Here is a 19675-nt window from a genome sequence, read left to right on the forward strand (position 1 = left end):
AGTGGATTTCACATTTTGAGGAAAGAAATATTTTTGTGATAGACTATGGTAGTGGCTGTTTGACGCTGCTCAGAGGTTTGGAATACAGGAGTTAGCCCCCGGGGAGATGAACTAGTGGGTGGAGTGCAGGTATGATATTCAGTTTTTCACTTGTTCCAGAATTATCACATGACTGTCACCACCACATATGTTCTAAAATTTGGCTGGCATCACATAACTCCTCAGGGTAGGGAACATGTGTTCCTGCTTTTCATACACATGTGGCTCTATATAAATGATTAATAATAACAACTTAAACATCTCAGGATCTCATAAGCCAAAGGTCATAACCGCCAGTGAAGAAGCAGTTGTAGGAGATGAGTAATGAGGGGAAATGTAACTACATGTTCCACAGTGAAAAAGCTCACAACATTTGGGGATTTTTTGGGTACATGTAACCCCTTCACGTCCCATTTATCTTCTCTTGGTATTCATATTGAACACCCACATTCAATGGAAACTGAGTTTTGTCTAACTATATTTTAAAAGTTTGAAGTGGAGTGGGAGCCAGACTGGAAGATTTTGCTTTTGTTCTTTTTGAAGCGTTGCTTTTTTGTCTGTTTGGGGTTTTTTAGTTTTATTTTGTATTGCCTTTCCCTCTGCAGTCTGCCCTGCCCTCATGGACTCCATCATCCTTCAAGCAAGCCATTTCCGAAGAAGGCCAAGAGAAGCCAGAATGCTTTGATATTTCTCCTCTCCTTGCCCAACCCATCCCAGCTGGCACAGGCGCCTGGACTGTAGAAAGCCTGCTGGCACCTGCTCAGAAGTTTTGGGATGCCCTAAGCTTGTGCAATACAAAGAAAACCTTTTCTTTGTTAAACATCTTGATTTCACTGTCCTTTATGCGTGTGTGTAAACCCAGGTCAAACTGGAATTGATCTACAATAGAAATGACTGAAAAACAAACAAACTGAAAAAAAGACAACTATTTTATTTATTTCAATATTTAATAGAGAAAAGAAGTGCTCAAGTTGCACAGTATTTTTGTTTAAAATACAGTTTACTTCAAAATTAAAAAACAATTTTGTGAAGACATGAAAATTAAAAAAAAAAGCACTTAATGTAAAATAAAGACTGAATATTTACTTTAAGGAAAACCTTTTTTTTAATTATGAAAATAAAGATCAACTCTGCTCTCTCTTACTTTAAAGAAGCCATTCATACATGTGCTGGGTATTTTTATTTTTTTGCAAATTGGATGTGGTAAGTGAAGATTGTTCTGGTTTACTTTCTCCTAAATTCTTGGTACTGTTTCCCTGTTAGATACTTAAAGCTTATTTGCTTTACCGTGCTAGGCACAAATCTGAACAAATATACTGCTGAAAAAGCAAAGAACAGACCCAAAGGCTGAATTCTTGTTATCGGTTTTTGTGTCCAGGCTGGAAGGAATATTGATGTATCTTTTCTATAGAGTGAAACAAGTTTTGGCTTTACCAGTTCTGGGAAATATTGCTGCTGAAAATAGAGGTTTAAAAAAGGAACATCTCAATTTACAGCAGTGCTACATTTCATTTTAGTAACTCAGCAGCTCATTCTGAGAGATGCTTGCAATCTAAGGGCCTGAGCGTTCAAGAATTCTGGGTATGGAATCTCCCAGTGGAAGTCCCCTGCACTCCCAAGTGCAGCTCCATTGTATAATTGAGCCCTAGTTTGGGAACTACTGGACATTCAAAGGCATGCAGAATTTCTTTTAAGCATCTCAGAAATAAGCAGCTGGGGTGACTCAGGAGGAGGCAAGTTTGAGGTGCCATGTGTAGAACCCTAAATTTAGTTTTATGGAGCGTGTGTGGGAAGGAAAGAGTTCATACATTTATTTTAAACTGTTACTCATCTTCTCAGCCTGGTAAGATGCATTGATTCATAGATGAATTGAAGGATCTATTTGGTTACCCAGTCCATCTCCAGGGGCCAGTGCAAGATTGTTCCCTACTGTGCTTTGTGCAGTCTGGTTCGGAATGTCTCAAATTAAAGATACAGAACAGTCTAGTCTCCTAAAGAAGGCCTTGGATTTGAACCTGAGGCCTAGTCTACACTAGAAAAGGTTTGCCATTATAGCTGCTGCTGGTGAAGATGGTATCAGTTTCCCAAGCAAAATAAGCTATACTGGCAAAGGCATCTTTATGCTCATATAACTGGACTTTTGCCAGTATAGAAACGTTGCAAAACAATCACACTGACATTACTATGCCAGAAAACGTTTCTAGTGTAGAGCTGGCCTGAGCATCCTTGTCCCTCCTCATCCAGTGAGTCATCTCTGCTTAGTCACTAAATTATTTATCAAAGGCATCTGGGGAGAACCTGTTCTTTTGCCAGTGACAAGAAGGTGGTAGCATATGTGATGATAATGAAGGTCCTGACCCTTCATCTTGTTTCTTGCTCACCCAAAACCTCAGTTGACTTCACTGGGAATCTTGGGTGTGTTAGGAATGCAGGATCTGGAGGAGCCCCTCCCCTTCTTAACACCTAGGACCAAATCTGCAGGTGTAGGCAATGTAACATCACTGATAGATTCTACTCCAGCTCTCACTGAATTCAATGGCAAAACTTATATTGCCATCAATGGGAGCAGGAGCAGGACACTTTGCCAGTTTTTTTTAAATCTGCAGTTGTTAAACTGCCTTTAAAAATAATCAGGTTTTGTTCTGTTAAAATATAACAAGATGCACAACTGTAATGAAACTTCTCAAACTGTAGGGTCTGGATTTAATTTGTGTAATATTCTTATTAAATAAAAGTCTCCTGATGCCCCCATTGTATATTTCTCTGTAAATATTACTTTATCAACAAATCCCACAAGATCTTTTTAGTGCACACTATCATCTCTAAAACCCCACTGTCAAATATTCTTGCTGTACATACAATTTTTTCAGCTCACCATTGTTTACAATATTCTCTTCAAGGCTTAAAATAAAACTTCCTTCTCCATTGATTTTGTTTTCCTTTTCCATTTGGTAAATGATGACTTTTGTCCTTGGGTTTTGTTTTGTATTTGCTAATGAAGCTTGAAATTAACACAGCTTTCTTGTTTTTCTTTGTTGGCTGGATTTTGGGAACAGTTTTTGTTACTTGCTTCTGTGGAGGTAGCCAGAGGAGAGAATAAAATATTGCTTTTGCGTAGGGCCCATGTAAATAAGAATGATTGTTTTCCATCATTTAGCAATAGCAATGGATCTTAAATGTGTATGTATTTGGAGGACCTTCCCCTTGAGATTAATACAACTTTGTTAAAGTAGGTCAAATGCAGAGTCAAAATTATTTGACACTGCCCGCCTTAGCATAGATTTTTGACTGGTTACATCATTTTTTTAAAATTCAGAACCTATCCACCATATTTCTAATGTGCCATCGCTTCAGTATCTAGGTGCCAGTTTCAAGCTTTTGGTTAATTTTGTTGTTTCACAATGTAAACATCAAACCTCTCCTCCCACACACACATTTTGGGGTGGGGTGATGGGGAAGGAATGAGAGAGGGACTGTTTCAGGTCTGCTGGGAGCAGTAGCCTTTTTAGGTAGTTTTTCTTTGTTTCTTTTTCCTCTGATAACTGTGCTGTCATTTATCTGAAACTCTGCTGGGTTTCCCTGTCCCCCATCACACTCTCGGCTACCAGAAGAGGTTACAGAAGGCACTTTCAGTGTTCAGGGCTGCATGCAATAGTAGCAGTTGGGTGCAGTTCTTAAGTGGTCTTTTGATGTTTGGGAATAGAGCCCCTGGAGTAGTGAAACCAAAACTGGGCTTAATGACAAATAATATATCGCAAAAAGGAGAAAATCCAATAATTCTCTATAGAATTTAATAGGGATGAATCCAGTAGGGCTGTGGAGGAATTACTCTAAAACCCATAGAGAATGAGACTATAGAATTTTTAAATCCTCCAATATAGTAGAGGGAATATCCCTGTAATAATATCCCTATAATGGAAAGCTTACCATCCTCTGTTCAGTTGTATAGCCTCTTTCACACATGTAATTTTCATTTCAATCACTAGTTTGATTCCTGTCTCCATCGGGGGTGGAGAGGACTTGAAAATGTTGGTGAAAAAAGTTTTGAAGGGAAAGATGGTTTTAAAGCCCCTTCTTCTCTCCCCCAGTCACTGTAGCTGCCAGGAGCCAGTTTGACCCCTGACCAAATTTAGACCAACCTAAAGGCTTTTGCAAGTTGCATGATCTGTAATGGCCATCAAGGTGCCATTGTCCTGTACACTGGCCATGGCCCTCCCATTCTTGGCACATCCCATATGTTGGGGCTAGGAGGGGGCTGAGAGAGATTGGCATAGAGCTGGTGGAATCCCCCAGCTGGCCTACTAGGTTAGCTCCAAGGCTGCTTAGGGTCGCTATAGCAAACTCTAGGATCTGACCCTTAGTACCTTTTAACCCCCGTCGCCCAGCAACTTCCAGTTGACTCTCTCTGGGCTTCACTCTTGGAAGCACCCCCTACCCCCCCTTTACTTGAGTTCAGACCCACAAAACTATTCTTCCAGAGGGATTTTAGACAGCGGATGCTCTTTTTCCCTGCCCCATATCTGGGCAGGGAGGAGGATTTGCCATAGCAAATCCCTGTTCCCCTTTCCAAACCCTTGATCGTAGCAGTCTCTGCTCCTTCTCTCCCCAGCTGCAATGTGCCTAGATCCTAGATCATTTCCAGCTCCCTGATGTGCTGAACAGAGCACGCAGCCAGCAGGAAGATCAGTATCAGTATAAGGGTGGACTACCATACACAGCTGTTGATCCTTGACAAGGAGAGAGGAAAACTGCAGGGAAAAATCCTTCCCTTGTATCTCCCTAGACAATGGGTAGGAAGCCCAGTGATTTTTTTCCATTTGCCCTCGCTTCTCTCTTAGACATGGAACTTTAGCTAGAGGGCAGGCTTAGCCACTAACAAATCAAGGAGAGAACAGATGTTATTACAGGATTCCACTGCTCATAGCACTGTAACTTTTCTGTTAAATTGATACAGGCTGTCTTTCCCTGCCCTGCTCCACCCCCATCATCTCTGCTACTGTGTCCAATAATTGTGGATAAGTAGATGAGTTAGATATTTCTGCTAAAGTGATCAGGAGTGAAAGCTGGCATTTAAATTGGCCGCCTTAGACTTTTATTAAGGCCCCATCCATTCCCACCAGTGTAGAGCTACTGTTTTAGACTGCTAGACTCCGGAAGACAGCTCTGCATAGAGCTCCAATATAGAAGGCTTTTTAAAACCCCTAAGGTCCAGAAACATAATTGTACTTAGGTGAAAGTTTTAATTCTGCAGAAACAATGTAGGATTTAAGGGAGCTCAGGTTCCCTCCAAGCTCCTGAGCAGTCTAGAGTAGGAAAGTGTTAGATAAATACATCTTGTTTTTCTACTCTAGAGGGGCGCCCGCACTGGTGACAGTGGTGAGAAGAGAGTAGAAGGAAACATTTTCTTTTCCAGTTGCATCTAATCTGCCTCCCTGTGTCCACCAGTCTTGCACTGCTCCCAATTAATGTGGAGATGTATCCCGAGGGCTGTACAGCTAAGGGCTGTGATGGCATAGTCTATGAGCTGTGTGAAAAAAATGTTGGTTGGTTTGGCCTAATTTAATGTTTTACTAGTATACAATTTCTAGTTTATTCCCACTACTTCTCCATACCTGCAAAAAGTCTTTTTCTGGTTAATATTTTCTTCCTAAAACTGTGAGTCCCGATTGTAATCAAAACCATCAAACCAATGGGGTATGAGGGAACATGTCTCTTACCATCCCAAACAAAACCTTTAATATTCTTTTGAAGTGACCTAACCTCTCATTCCCCTTTTTGATGCTCCCTGAACAGGAGCCCAACTCACTAAAACTTCCCTACTCAAAAGCATCCCTATTCAGGAAAGCACTGAATTAACTTCAGTGGAATGGCACCGTTTTCCTGAATTGGGGCTTGTATTTGTTTAAGCTCTCTCTTGTTCCATGAGAAACACTGTTGGATTTCCTTTGCTCCACCAAATCTGGACATTTAAAACAACTGAATCCTTGTTCTGATGACACAAGAGACTTACCCTTTATTGCATTGCTTTACTTCATCACTGTTTTCTAGAAGACCCCAATGCATTTGTTCTCCCATGATATGCATTGGTTGTGTCTAGAAGAGTACTTACCATAACTAAGATTTGGATGATTGTTCATCCATCTGGCATCCAATTCTTCCATGATAAGGAAGTGTGCCACCTTCTTTTTTTTTAAAGAACCTAGATTTCTGGAGCAGTTTTGTCTTTGTATATCATCATCCACAATACAATTAGAAACCGCTGACTGGGTTTCAGTTTAAAGTTGTCTAAAACATATGGAGTGGTATTGAGTGACCTACAGACAGGGTCCAGTTATGAAGCTGCTACAGAAAAGATGACATATTTTGAACAATGGAAGTTGAATGATGGATTGAAGTTCTCTGAACTGCTGCTGCCTGCATGAAAGCAACAGAAGTTTTGGCAAATTCCTAAAGGGGACAGTCCTCCTTTGAACTCCTGGCTGATAGACAGCTCCGCCTGGCAAGAGAAGGACCTATCCACGTTGGTTTTGCTATTCTTAACCATCTATGATGGCAAATTCCCTAAGAGACCTTCCAGTTCATATCAATGTTCTCCTAAATGTTTGTGATCCTTTGAGACATTTTTGCTTGAACTGAACCACTCTGCCTCATCAGCCTCTGGGTCTCTGTCATAGTATTAGCAGCCATGTGACTTCACCATGCAGTGCTTTGGGAGGAGAAGGAGCATGTTCTTCACATATAACCAGCTTTCCTGAAACAGATTAGAGGTTTTAAAAAGAGCACTACAAGAATTATGCCAATGTTACTGGAGACTTAATTTAAGATGTTAAACAGTTCTTTCACCAGGTAACAGGCATTAGTTACTTTTGTGCTAATCTCAAGTGACAGAAGCCAACTCTCTTAAGTGAGAGGAACCCATATGACGTGAGGCAGTCAAGAGCTGTACAGTAACGAAGGTGGATGTTTTTATTTTTGTAAGTGTCAGATACCCAGTAAAACAACAGTAAATGACAGATACCCAGTAAAACACCTACATGCCAGACGTAGAACTTCATACAACACCCTTTGCAGCAGTTTCTCCTTCCATCACAAATGCTGGGGTTTCCACAATACTGCTCTGCTTCTGGTGTAGCTTATTGCTGTAATATAACACTGAAAACCTTTCAGCCATCTTCTCTAGGCTCAATTCGTCATTTCAGTTTATAGTGGGCTTCAGCAGCCATATAAACCTCCTCCTTAGTTAAACACCTTTCCAGTCCTTTATCGGGGTGTCGCCTTCCCTCCAGACTCAGTCTTTTGCAGCCCTTCTAGCTGGGGCTTTGTGCCCAGCAGCCTTCTGCTCCCTGTAGGTCCCTCAGCTGAGGCATATTCCTCAGCAGGCTTCTGCTTCTTGCAGATTCCTCTCCCAGGCCTCGTCTGGAAGCTCTGGAGAGTTCTCACCTGCCCTCTTCCCAGCAGGCTCCCTGTTGATTTCGCAACTAAGCACATTTGAAATTCCCACTAGGCACCTAAATACCTTTAAAAATCTGGCTCTGAAGCCCCTTTTGCACTGTTCTAGGAATATTGCCATTCTGTTCTGGCCTTATGTAAATAAGAATTAGGCCCTCTTGTATTTAAGGGGCCTAGCACTAGTTCTCTTACAAAGGCTTCTTTGGTACCTGGATGCAGCTCCCTAGAAACCTGATCAGAGAGGTGCTGAGCACCCCCAACTCCCATTAAAGTTAATTGGAGTCAAAGACATTCAGAAACTTCCAAGCCTGCGGGCTCTATGAGAAAATCCCTTAGGCCCTTTGTCATGACTAGAACTGCCATTACCAAGCCTGCTAGCAGTTAAAAAATTAAAACTGCATCAGGGGCCTAAAAGCTACAGCTAATTCCAACAGGACAAGGCAATAAATAAATAAAATAGTGTTTAATTTTAATTTGCATGATAGCCTCTTCTCAGTAATTCCTTTTGGTGCAGAGTGGACTGTAAGCATTTATGTCCACTGCTGTGGCCCTTGCTAATTGCTTGATTAATCAAATGTGATATTTAGGTGATATAAAATATCATTTATATACATTAAAGGAATGCTATTAGCTTGTTAAAACCTAAAATATGACTGACCTTTTCACTTGTTGTTCTGATGTGGAAGGTCATCTGGGATCTAACAAATGAATGTATGTTTGCCTGCCATTTTTCCACCAAAAAAACAGAAACCACCACCACTTTGGCATGATTTATTGAAATCACCGTGTGAGCGCCCTCTGCTGGTTGCAGCATGTGGTTAACTAACTAAGCCCTTCCCACTAAATGATGATATTTTGATGGAGAAGTAAATAAAAGGCAGCCATGTTGACCAATGCTCCATTGGCAAGAGAGGAAAACCAAAATATTTAAAAAATGGAGAATGGAAAAATGACAGTGCAATTTTATTTTCCAGCTTCTAAGATTTGCATTACAAACAATGACAAGTGTGTTTATATATAATATATTTTCTCTCTCTCACTCACACACACTAGATGGAGTCCATTTAAATGAATGAATGAAGTAACTTATTCAGAATTGTTTTTCTTTCTGTTTAGCTGAGTGATGTGGCACTAGTTATGTTGGAGTATATAATTACACTACTATATTAGCAATAGTATAAATTATAGGCAATTCAATAGACTTGCATGGGAAAGCCAGAGCTGTTACATTTACAGTATATGTTTATGTAGATAATGAGCCATTTACTCATTGTGCTGAATTTATCTATCTGTATGATACATAGTTACCTCATGTAACAGCAATGAGGTTACTGTGTATGCAATGGCATAATGTCTTATGCATAGTTATTTCTGCAGTTTATTTAATATTAAATAGTGAAATTTAAATAATTTCTATGGAGTTTGCCATTTGATTTGAATTTTTGGGAACCATTCTGGCTAGTAACTTAATTCTGAGCTGTTCTTAATGCATTCTAGGAAGAGAATTGGTTGGCTGAGAAGACTGATAAGATATTCCCCCCTCAAATTCACAAGTTAAAAACCAATCCACTCAATTGTGTCTGAGTCATTCTTATCTGATGGCTGTTTCGTGGCACATGGAGAAATCACCCCTATTCATAGAGAGACTAGGTCTTTGTACCACTGAAGCCCCTATGGGCTTCAGTGGAATTTCAGTGGTGCATCACCACTAGTGCCCCCCTTGTTGGAAGTCTGAGAAGAGAAGCCAAGAACTGAAAGGCCCTCAGAAACCAGCCAATGCTCTCACCACTACCGATGGTCCCTCCATCTCAGGTTTGAGACAGGTCAGTGTAGCAAAGCCTGTTTTGTGGATAAATAGGGGGCGTCAGGGTTGTCATTCTGCACTTTTTACGAATACTAAGTTCATGCAAAAATTGTGTTCTGAGGCAATGCTCTACTTGCAACACTGCAAATCTTCCTTACAAAAGAGTGTAGGGGAGAGTATTTTTTTAAAGAGCCAAACAACCTCATAAGGGGTGAGAGGGAGGAGGAAGTCCTGTGAAGAAATGAATTTTAATAACAGAATTTTTATAGCAACAACAAAATGGTTATAAAATTTTATCCAAAAATCATCCCTGGAATGTAAAATACCGACTTAGAAAATAGGTGTTTTCAGTGCTTGAAATGTGGGTGACACTTTTGGTCCCATCAGCTTGTGAGGCTGGTTCTAAATTGCAGTGCAATGTTGGTTGGGACCCCTTCTTGCACCTTTCAGGAACAGATGGCATTACCAGGGTCCAGTGCATGCCTAGAAAACTGTTATTTTCAAGGGTTACCTTCAATGTATCTGTATGCTGGACAGCGCTAGAATCCCCTGCAGACGTGCTGCTGTCTGTTTGTATTAACACAGTAGTTTAACACCAGTGATGTTGAAGAAGGAGCAGGTATTAGGGCAGCAGCCGTCAGGGCTGTTGGTTCTAACAGATGGCAGGATTATTGCTCATATAGAAAGGGTGGAGATCATATTTATTTTAAAAATAAGGTTCTTTTTCACACACTGACAAAAGGATACCTGGTCCATGGCTTCCCAAACACCTTAGACTCTACAGCATTCCTTTCATTATAACAATACCACTGGAAATCTCCGGCTCCCTTAGGATAGCAATGTTGTAAATAGGCTATAGGGCAGATGTGTTTAATCTACTGGGAAGAGCTGATTTAACTAACTAACAAACAAAAACCCAACACAACAGCACCGTAACCCTCCATCCTTTATTTTAGTGTTTATGACCAAGTGTTTTTGCTTCACTGCTCATTTTGAAAGGGTTAGTGAGCCTGCCAGTTGACTGAAAGCTCTGGTGTGTGAGCTGGCCTGGCTGGGTTGCCTGCAGTGCATAGTGACGAGGTCTGAGCTGTGCTGGAGTTTTTTCCACTGCAGTTTGTTGAGGAATAATAAAAAGGTCCCCCAGACAAGTGAGGCATTGGCTTTCCAGGTTGTAGAGATTGACCCTGTCTGGACAGGCAGCCCACCTCCCCCATCCACCCTTTCATCTTACCACTGCCTCACTTTGCTAGACAATTAAATACAGAAAACATCTTGTATTGAAAGGAATACAGTGCTAGGAATACTTTACACAGCACATTCGCCAGTACATACATCTGCTGGGTGTAGAAACTCAGCACAGTAGCAATAGCATTCTCTGCCATACTTTAGAAGTTGTATTATTTTAGTTATTAGGATCTGTGTTCCTGCTACTGAAAGCCCTGGTGTACAGAATCTGTGCAGTGCCTGAGGGCAGTTTCTTTCCTGTTGGCATTGGTAAGCAGCCTAACTGCCTTTTGGCAATTAGCAGATCATTACCCATAATGCTATGCACACTGTGATGCGGGCTGGTGGTTTTTTTGGAGGTCACGCTGACCTAAATCACCCCCAGGAATTGTACTGCGTTGGACGGTTTATTCAGTACAGTAATGAGCTGAGGCTTCGATACAAGGTCATTTGAGTGCTCCCACGTTATTTTTCTTAGGCAAGAAATAGCCATTTTGCTTAGCAGCCAGCAGTGTCTAATAGGGGTCAGTTTGGGAAAGAAGGAAGGAGAACATTGCTTGATTCAGGATGGGAAATTCTGGGAGGACAATGGTTTCAATGGATCTAAGGTCAGGTTCCACTCTTACACCTCTCAATTGGGGCCTGTTTCACCACTCTGTTACCCCAGCTTCACAACAGTGTAACTCCAGGAATGAATCAGGTTTTCTGTTGTCAGGAAGCTGGACATGCTAATCAATGAGCAGAACATATTCTTATTGCTCCGTGAGAAACTGTGTCAAGTATGACTTGGGCTTGATTCTCCACTGCCTTGCACCTCATGTACTGTGTGAAAATAGGAATGGTAGCTTTTTGCATCTACCCAAGGTGCAGTGGAGAATCAGGGCCACCTTTCTATACACAGTCTGATTTTGATCACAGTTACGCCGGTGCAAATCTGAAGTCAATAGAGTTGCACTGATGTAAAACTGGTGTGTACCAGAGGAGACTCAGGTGCATCACATCTATATCTCTCTATAACGTTACGTAAGTGGTGAAGATATTCTTGTGAATTGCAGAGCCAGCTGATAAGCTTTTATTGTGCACCTTGCCCTTCACTTGCATTCTGCCCAGTACACCATCTCCCCTTGACTATTTGTAATATTCCAAACCTCTGAGCAACTCGAAACACAGGGCCAGATCCTCAGCGATGGTAGGGCTGCTTTGCGCAAAGCATTCTTAAGAATGGCCTAAGCAGCTGAAACACCATCCAACCTCTCAGTCCCCAGTACAATAGCAAGTCAAGGGATGGGACTTAGCCAGAATGCACTGTGCTGTGGAGATCCATGGCTGCCACAACAGCTTTTTGGGTGGCTGCTGCAGGCAGCTGTAAGTTAGAGAGCAGCCTCGCAGTTGCTCTAATTTACACCAGTGGCTGAACTGTCCCCTAGGATTTTAAAGTTTGAGACCCTAAGCAACCCAATCAGGAAGTGTTTCTTTCTTTCCCCATCAAATGTGGAATCTGTCCTCCATATTACTACATATCTACTGTGTAGATCCAGGGCAGCAGAATGTGCAATATTAAGTTCTGCACCAGTGACAGCTATAACGTCTGATGCTGTTTGTTATGACTGCAGGGTTTTACATGGCAGTTTGATACCAGTGGAAAGGGGAAATTCTTCTTTGAGTGATGGTCCTTATATGTATTCCAAACTTGGGTGCACATGCGCGCCATGTGACAGAGCTGGAAGTTTTCAGTAGCAGTGTCCATTGACCTGCATGTGCATCGTATGTTGCCTCATGCTCGAGGTTATAAGAGGCTGTGTGGGGCCACGCTGATTCAGTACCCTCTTACCGCTGCATGGTTGGAGTCAGAATCCTCCTTCCTTCATGCTTGTAGTCTATGTATGTAGCTAGTTTAGTTTTTCTTAATAGTGTAGATAGTTCATAGTTAGTATAGTTGGTCTTGCCCTGCTCAGGGCCTGTCTCAACTTTGTTGGGGGACTATGCCCCACGTTCTGGGGTTCAAAAACTGTGCATCATGCCCTTGCTTGTTCTCAGTGAGTGACGAGCACCACTGCTGCTGGTACTGCTTGGGGGAGGTGCATCTTTCTGTGAGATCGGCAAGTCCTTTCCCCTGCAGACCCGTGAGGCTCGTCTTTTGCGACGCCGGAAGTTCCTCATGGAGAAGAGTCTTCAGCCGTGTTGGGCGTCTGATCCAGGACCGATGGAACTAACAGTGCATCTCCCTTCACTGGTGGTGAGTGCTCCACCCACTGCCTCCTGCCCAGATCCATCAGTACCACCGGTGCAGGGCAAGTCCAAGTGAGAGGGTTGTAAGTGTTCTCATGGGCACCGTACAAGTCCCTGTTGCAGACTGCCTCTAAGCACAGTGTTTCCTCCCCAAGCCATACCAGGTTGGGTGAGACATCGCATATGGACCCCACTGTGCCACCTCCTAAGCTCCCCCATGCAGTGTGTAAAGCTAAAAGGAAGGAGGAGGCACTGGTACCGCAACTGCTGTCCCAGCTGTGCGAAGAGACTGCCTCCATGGCATGCGCCCCCATTGTGACCAGAGTCTCCACATTCCACGCTGCACATGCCTCCACTCTCCAGTGGTCCAAGAGACATCCCCTGGATGCCTGGGTGCATCAAACCTCTGCTCCCAACAGCACACCTAGACCTGCCATATCCATCCCTCCACTGCTCTCGGTACTGCAGCCCCCTACTCCGGTGGACACACTGCTCCTCTTTTGACAGAGACCACACCTGGCGGTTGAGCACAGATGGCCCACACTGATGGCTCCACTGCTACTGGAGGTCTCTTTGGACTCAGACGACTATTCATTAGGGGAACCATCATTCTCCTCTGTGTCAGGGCACAGCTCAGGCTCGGTACACTCCTGCACCGCTGCCTTGGAATGTGTATCCTTGGGGCCTGTCGTATACCCAGGACCCAACCCCATGGGCACACTGGCCACTCTGGGACTCATACCATTGCCCATATCCACCTTTCCAGGCCTTGCACCCTTCCGTCCAGGCTCCTGTGCCGCACAGGGCATGATCACACCAGTGCCCAACCCCTTAATCAGCCTGGCTTCTATTTCCTGTATTTTCTCATCCCTAATAAGGGAGGAGAATTCCGCCCCATCCTCAATTTCCAACTACTCAACACTTTCATTAGGAAAATCAATTTCTGTGTGGTAACACTTGCTCCCATCATACCCTCCCTCCCAGCTCTCTACATGAAGGATGTGTATTTTCACATTGACGTCCATGCGGCCCACCACAAGTTTCTTCGCTTCCATGTGGGCGACAACCACTGCCATTTCAGAGTTCTCCTCTTCGGCATTGTGACAGATCCAAGGGTCTTCACCAAAGTCTTTGTGGTTGTGGCAGCCCAGCTAAGACAAGTAGGGTACTCTGTGTTCCCTTACTTAGACGACTGGCTTCTGGTGGCACCATCTCTTGCAGAGACGACATTGGCCCTCTGCGCTCTAGGCATCTGTATAAATAAGGAGCAATCTGTGCTTGTCCTGAGGTGGACAGTCCACTTCATCAGGGCATGCCTAGATTCTGGGACAGCTCAGGCCTTTTCCTGCCCTGATGTCCCTAGTGGCAGCTCTATGCTGCAACCCATGCACCACAGTGCCAGCTGTCTCTGCCTCTTCAGCCACTTGGCAGCCTGCCCCCATGTGACACCACAGACCTGCCTGCACATGCACCGTCTACAGCTGTGGCTTCTATCAGTCTGCAGACTCCACATTGACTACCTGGATGCCACACTGACTGACCCTGCACTCATCAGATGTATGCCATGCACTTCCGTTCTATCTTGACAGAACCCGCACCTTTTGCACCCCTGCACACCTTTTTGTAGCCATTGCAGAGAGGTTGCAGGGCCAAGCCTTCTCTTCACAGTGCATATCAAAATGGGCCTCTATATGCATAACAGAATGCTATGGGCAGTCTAATACCCTGTTGCCCGACAGGATTAAGTCCCACTACACGTGGGCACATGCGACCAACTCCACCTCCCTGGTTGACATCCCTGGCATGACATATGCTGGGCGGTGACCTGGCACTCCGTGCATACCTTCACCGCCCACTACGCCATCACCCAGGGAGTGATGGAAGACACAGCTGTGGGCCATCCTGCAGACGGCAATATCTCTTGCTTCCTCGCATCCACCTCCACGCTGATCACTGCTTGATACTCACCCATGTTTGGAATACATATAGGGACCATCACTCGAAGAAGAGGAGGTTACTTACCTGTAACTGGAGGCTCTTTGAGATGTGTGGTCCCTATTTGTATTCCAATATCTGCCCACTGTCCCCTCTGCGCTACTCAGAGGTAAGAGGGTGACTAAGGGTGGATCACCCCGCATCACCTTATAACCTTGCCTGGAGCATGAGGCAATGTATGACGCACGTGTGGGTCAACCGCTACTGCTACTGAAAACTTCTGGCTCCGGTGCATGGCACGCATGTGCACCTGCGTTTTCAATACAGATAGGGATCACACATCTCAAAGAACTTCCAATTACAGGAAAGTAACTTCCTCTTCCTAATTGTCCAGTGAGACGTACAGAACTTGTACCCTGAGGTCTAGCCCAAAATACAAAACTCTCACATTGACATTTTATGTATATTAAAGTGATTTTAGGTAATTTTAGAGCCTTTTAAATTCTAGTAGGTATATTAAGATCTGTACAGCTGGACTATGTGTGCTAAGGAAGTCTGGATTTACAGGGGAAAAGATATTTAGAAGTACCAATAAAACCATTTAAAAACACTCTAAAGCATTTGAAAGGTATTTGTGTGTAAAATAGCAGCATATTCAGAAGACATGATGGTTTGAGGTAGGATAAACATTTTACTGGCACTCTTTTGATATTGCCTGAATAATTCACTCATTGCTTTGCCACTTGTGCATTATGCAGGTCATCCCAAATTGTTACAAATAAATCTTCCAGAGCACAGCCTTCTAGGATGAATTGTTTTCTCTCTCTCTCTCTCGAGCAGGGGTGTGTGTGTGTGTGTGTGTGTGTGTGTGTGTGTGTGTGTGTGTGTGTGTGTGTGTATATGCACTCCTCCCCTGAGCAGATATGTCCATAATGTTATAACATGCACATCCTTTGAGCCAAATTTTGCTCTCAGTTAATTCTACAGTCAAGGTGCTTGGCTGTAATAGCAGAATTTACCCCAGTTGATGAATTCCTCATGTTCTCTATAAATATCTTCCACACTTAAACACATTTTCCTTACATCTCTGGTCCTTTACCATTGGCAAACATTGATTATTTTCCCCAACACCTGTATTTATAATGGAGCTGAAATTAACATATCTATTTTTGACTTCATTATTTATGCAACATTGATGAATTATGATAATAATTAGCACTGGTAATTTCATCAGCTCTATTAATAAAGACCTTGCACCTATAACACCTTGTCTCCACAGATCTCAAAGTGCCTTATGAACATTGACAAATTATGCTCACCAAACTCCGGTTACAATAATTAATGCCATTTGACAGATGGAAAAACAGAGTCAAAGAGGTTAAATGGCTTGCCCAAGCTCTCATTGGAAGTCTGTGGCAGGGCTGGGCACAGAACCTAGAACTCCCAAGTCTTTGCTCTTTGTTTTAGCTACTAGCTTGTGATTTCTTTTGATCAGAGGTTTCCTGGGTGTTAATTAATGGGGTGAGCTCACAACATTGTGTTTTTTTTGTTTGTTTGCCGGTCGGTCTTGTACAAATAGTGGCAGGTATTTTTGTTTGACACTTTTTAATGCCCAGCAAGTGCTGGATTTTTTCCCTTTAAAAATATGAATAATTGATAGCAGATTAGTTCAATTAGTATAAACAAAGAATCATTAAAAAATATGGCCAGTCATGTCAGAGTTTTTGCCTTATAAGAGAAGGGCTTTGTTTACCCTTCACATTTTTACCTAAGCTTTACCTAAAATTGTGAGCATTTCATGTATGCTAGCACTCTCAGGGTACATATTGGGTTGGTAGCCATGGTGGGAAATTTTAAGGGAAAATGTGTATTATAGTCAAGGCTAGAGAGAGAGATCTGGCTGGTTGGCTTCCTCGGGTACAGGATTTTCAAAGAATTGCTTCAGGTTGGGAGGTATTAGGCTAGGAGACTCACTCCCATAATGATCATTGGGATATGCATGACTACAGTTTTGCACAACTCTTGGAAAGCGTATGAACTATGGACTAAACAACCACTGTTAAACATCCCTAGCATTTCCAGGAGAACTTAAAATATAGACCACAAGCCAATTCTCCTTTCAGTTGCACATGTGCAATTCCCATTGACTCCAGCTGGAGTCATACCTGCATAACTCAGAGCAGAATTTGGCCCAATGTCTATTATGCAAGAGTTTTTTTGTCCCCTTGGGTGACCACTTAAAACAGGGTTCATTCTATTTGATATTCTTTTGTAATTCAAATTCATTACTTCACTGAAACTGTCAGTACCTGGGAGCAAACTACCATCTCTGGAATACAGTTGCCTGCACCTCCCAAGTGCTAGGGCATCAGAATATCTTTTTTTTTTTTGCTTTGTCCTCACTGGTCAAAGAGAAACTATGGGGTGAAGAATGGTGTGCTCTGCTACAGCTGAATGGTCTCAGATCTCCATCAATTATTGATGGAGTTAATTCTTCCACAATTACTGGCATATTGGAGCTAGCTGACAGAATCAAGATGGCCTGTCTATTAACTAAGGCCACCAGAACCCTTTAAGGCTCATTTTGTAGCAGAGCAGCGTTTGGTCAGCAGCATCTGCAGCACTGGTATTGCATGGCTGCAGAATGCCTATTATCTCTCTGTAGGGTGCAGCAATGTGTGTATTCATATAGTGACTCCATTGAAAGAAAAGGGCAGATTTTCTCACTGTTATGTCACCAGGAGGCAGAAATAAGCTTTTTTAGTGCCTCCTTTTCTCCTCCCTTTCTTTAATAATAAAATATTGGCTGGTTGTAACAATATCCAGCACTGACGCTTTTAACGTTTTCAGCTTATTTCAAAAGGTGAATTCAATTTTGGTCTGTTCTGTGGATTTAGAGCCAGAAAGTCCTGAGTTCTAATCCCCGCTCCGACACTGATTCTTTCTGTGAGCTTGGGCAAATCACTTAATCTCTCTGTGCCCCAGCTTCCCCACCTGTAAAATGGAAATAACAGTACTTCCCTAATACACAGGGCTATTGTGATGATCAGAGAATTAGGGCTTCATCCTGAAAATACTTAGGTGCATGAATAGTCCAATTTAAGTCACTAGGACTACTCACATGCATAAATATTGGCATGATTAGAACTTTAGTATTTTGAGAAAGAGCTCTGATGATAGAAAGGGCTATGGAAATTCCAATAATAAATACCCAGTTTTTCCAATTATTGCAATTTGATCATGAGTCTTGTGACACATGGTGCTTTTTCTTAAAGTTCCAGCTCCTGGACTCCTGTGATTATAGAGAATTTCAGCTTTCTCATATTTATATGTTTCTAGCCTTCATGGTTACTGAGGAAAGCTTCAGAATGGGACCCTGAGAGACAAACATCAGAGTGCAAATGAAAAGAACCCCCAATTTTTTTTTTTTTTAGAAATCTTATACATTTTAAGACAATCTCATAATTTTGCGGGGCCTGACTCATGATTTTTGAAAGCCTGGTTTTGGCAATACTGCACATGTGTAAGCATTATAAACTATATCTTTAGGCAGACGAGTGAGGACAGAATCTGTACTTTACATGCTACCCCCCATTAGAATTAGAGCTTGCCCTTTTATTTTCAGTAATTGCTCTAATTCCTTGTAATAGCAACACCAGTTATATCAACTCTGATTCCATCATAGCAATATGAAGGGCTTGATTTCTTCAGTTACTTTGCCCATGGAATTTCCATTACATATACGGGGTGGCTGCAACATTGGGCATTCTACCTGTACCATCAATCTGTGGTTGTTTAAAGACCTGAATAGTTTATGGACTACTGACAGAAGGTAACCAGGATCCCCATGGATTTTCGTTATGCCATTGATTAAAACAAAAACAAACAAACAAAAACCCCACCACACATACGTGGTTGAAGAAAGGACTGAAAAATACCATAATCTTGTCTGACAGTTGCACTGTATGCTGATTATATGTTCCTTTTGAAACTGGGTGAAAATTCCTTTTGCTTAGCATAAATATTTTTAGATTTGTTTCTTTAAAAGGAAGCTGGTGCTTATTGTTGTCTCAAAAATCATCTCTGCAATTGTTTGGAAAAGATTATTGATTGGATTGTTAATTTAAACAGTCTGTGGTGGTTGTGACAGTGCACATGGTTACAATTAACCTTGCGATGCAGAATTCATTATTGAAGAAGCACTAATGAGCCATTCTAAGGTCTGTACTGATCGCAGAATGCCTGGATGCAGCAGATCACTATTGGCTGCAATGTCATTCTTCGTCTTTAGTGTCACACAGTCCGTGAGGGATGGAACAATTTAAAATATTTTTAAGGTATTTGTGTTAAAATCTTCCTCTCTATTAGCCTATACTAGCATTGTGTGCATACCCAGTGAAATATTTCTGACATGATCTCTCCTATCCAGGGCCGGCTCCAGGGGTTTTGCCATCCCAAGCAGCAAAAAAAAAAAAAAAAGAAGCCACGATCGTAATCTGCAGCAATTCAGCGGGAGGTCCTTCACTCCGAGTTAGAAGGAGGGACCCTCCGCCGAATAGCTGGACGTGCTGCCCTTCTCCGGAGTGGCCACCCCAAGCACCTGCTTGCTAAGCTGGTGCCTGGAGCCGGCCCTGATCCTAACCCCAAATCAGCGGTCTACTGGATGTGCTGTAAGATCAAACAACATGACATTTGAAGCAACATTAGGAGAACTATAAAATACTGACCATGTGGGCCTGAGCCACAGAGTTTAGATCCAGATCTGAACGTCCGCAAAGATTGCGAGTGTTCATTCTGATTTGGAGTTCTGATTCAGGGCTATCTGTGCATTCAACTGCTTGCTTACGGCCAAGGGCTTACTTGCTGTTACCTTCCTGAGTGCAGGTTTGGCTGTATGTGTTGTTTATAGCATTTGTTCCATAGCAAATTTTATCATTAGAGTGCACTTATAGTCTGTTAGAAAAGTGACTGTCTGAACCTTTGACCAAGCTACTA

At 42.6% G+C, this 19675-nt stretch overlaps 1 protein-coding gene across 13 annotated transcripts in view; it reads left to right on the forward strand.

Annotated features, from left to right (window-relative positions):
* Window positions 1–19675, forward strand: part of DPF3 (double PHD fingers 3) — a 262881-nt gene that overhangs the window by 227677 nt on the left and 15529 nt on the right. The window contains exon 10 of one of the 13 annotated variants that reach the window (XR_006578911.1): window positions 645–2790. The exons of the other annotated variants lie outside the window; for them this stretch is intronic. The gene's annotated coding sequence lies outside the window, so the exon portion shown is untranslated. Of the gene's footprint in view, window positions 1–644; window positions 2791–19675 lie in introns of those variants that run through there. 13 annotated transcript variants of the gene reach the window in all.

Source organism: Mauremys mutica, chromosome 4 (assembly GCF_020497125.1).
Source record: "Mauremys mutica isolate MM-2020 ecotype Southern chromosome 4, ASM2049712v1, whole genome shotgun sequence".
NCBI classification, from domain to species: Eukaryota; Metazoa; Chordata; order Testudines; family Geoemydidae; genus Mauremys; species Mauremys mutica.